Source organism: Spea bombifrons, chromosome 1, assembly GCF_027358695.1.
Source record: "Spea bombifrons isolate aSpeBom1 chromosome 1, aSpeBom1.2.pri, whole genome shotgun sequence".
Taxonomy (NCBI): Eukaryota; Metazoa; Chordata; class Amphibia; order Anura; family Pelobatidae; genus Spea; species Spea bombifrons.
The window spans coordinates 111221807-111224254 of record NC_071087.1 but is presented as its reverse complement, the minus strand read 5'-3'; positions in this window follow the sequence as shown (position 1 = coordinate 111224254).

The window sequence follows — 2448 nt, the reverse complement described above, 5'->3', positions numbered from 1 at the left end:
TATCTACAACCTTCGTCAAGAACCGTAGCCCATCTGCCAGTTCACCTTTTCATTTGGGGTGAGCACAAGAGATCACCAAAGAAATCATCAAATTTGAGATGCTCAACCAAGAACAAAGAGCCACTTCATACACTGTGCTGTAGCGTGTCCCTGCTTGGGACCAACTCAAGTTCTAGTTCTTGTGCCATTACAGAGGTTTTATGATCGAACTCATTGAGCGCATCATAAGTGCCTGGGCTGCACCCATCCCTAACTCATGACAACAAATGAGCAGTCTCCAATAGACAAAGAAAGGTGATTACTACAAGAATGGAAATCTGGGGGAAAACTGAATTTTCTGGAATTTAATTCTGACAAGGGACGAACATCTGGAGATTTCCAGTTTATCTTTGGATAGTGTAATTGCTATGTGTTTAATCCTTTTCGTCAGCACAGTGATCATTTTACTCTTAATAATCAATACTGTCTGTGTACTACTTTTTAAACTTTATACCTTTTCGGGTCAATCTTTTTTATTTTCTTTATATACTTTGAGTTGTTACCAAAGCCTCCTTGTATAATTTTAAAACCTTACATAGAACTTGATGGTGGCAGCAAGTTTTGGGGCCTCAGAGTGAACATGTATAGGTATTTTTCTGTTATCCATTTCACACCCGTGTCCCCCTATCATGGTAGAAGTAGCAGGTAGTGGTCCTCCGGTATCCATGACAGTGACTTATTCAGGCACTGTAACCCCAGAGGTAAAATTAGCTGAAAATTGCTTAAAACCCCAGTGCTAACCACATGAGTATTTAGCACTTCAACAAACTACAAAGCAGCCAAAGAAACAATTCTCCGTCCGGGCAGGGGAAAGGTAGGACAAATTTGTCAACCCATGTCCATTTGGGAAATGCTACGCGAGACCACTGTTGTTCATTTGAGGAAAGGACAGCCAACACCAACATAAGAGGAGATGGTCCTGTATAAATGAATATAAAAAGGCCCACCTTTTGCTTGATCCTTGGTACTATAACATTTGGTGAGTTCTGAGTCTGTCATGTATAAAGCCACCTGTTTTTGTTCCACGTTCTGGCATTTTCAGCACCTGCATTGAGTGCCATTACCATAGAGGTAATGGCAGACTGCTCTCCCTTGTACCGTAGGATGTAACATTATGTAGTTGGTCACTTAGGGCTTGTTACCAAGGACGTAATATTACAGACCTTTAAAACCAAACACCACAGCAAACTAGTAATACGCTGCCACCAGGTTATGTTTTAAGCTGATTATAGCTTATGGATGCTTTAGTAACACACTGTTCAACACATAAAACAATTGTATAAAACAGTTTCGGTAAAAGCGATTCAGTAATGTGGTTTATTCAGGATCTCTGAGGGTAGAGCTCAGTTAGAGAAACTGGATTAATATATAGTTTCATCTGACCAATGTCACAGTGCTCGTGTACAGAAATAATGTGAACAAAGGTGATAGTTTAGACAGAGTATACAACACAGTTTGTGAAAATAAAGGAGAAACACAGACAACCCTAATTATACAAAACTCATAGAACATCTGGGGGAACCTCAATGTCCTTGTTAAGTATGATGATTTTCAGCGGTGTTACAAATATAATACATGGAAAGTTCCAGGAGATTAGATTTCCAATTTTATCCCCTGGTCAGATGTTCCACACCTTCAGTGTCACAGAGACACACCAGGCCTAGCCCTAATATCAAACTATATCTTTAACACACAAGTACTAAAGGTGTGGGTCAGTCTGTGTGGCTTTAGAGAGCAAGCTGTTGGCTGTAAAACATCTAGTTAGCTTAACCTTTCCTATGCCACACCCATGCATTAGCCCAACAAAGGCTCTGCATGACACTTCTACCCAACTCTAATTTCATATTAAATGCATACTCCAGTCAAATTTGCTTCAACTCATCCCTAAGGTGCCTGCACTGGAAGTCGCAAACATATCAGTACAGGTCTTACATAATGCTCACTAACACTCCCTTTCTAGTCAATAGGCGTAGCAGTAGCCAATGAAATCTTTGCTCTCTAAACACTGATGTTTTGTTAATACATGGTATTGGCGTCTTCTAGTAAATATTTCAGTGGGAATGCAGCTGATCACATGCAAGACTACATACTAATGCTTCTTGATTTCATTAGAGGTGGCCAGGGGAAGAGTTAAATGAGACAGAACTTTCCTTTTCCAACTCCAGTGCATAAAGAATGCATGAATCAATCAATTGATATGCATAAAAATTTGCAGAACTGGACTGTTTCTTTAAAAATATGGTTTACGGTTAACCCAAATATTCATCCACCTCCTATGTCCCTTTTAGCAATAGAATGCATTTATTGGCTGATCAAGACTATCAATTATTAATACGGGTATTAATATGGTGTTGCCTCTCCGCCTTGTTGCTTTAAGTGCCTACAGTCCTCTAAGGAAGCTTTCCACAA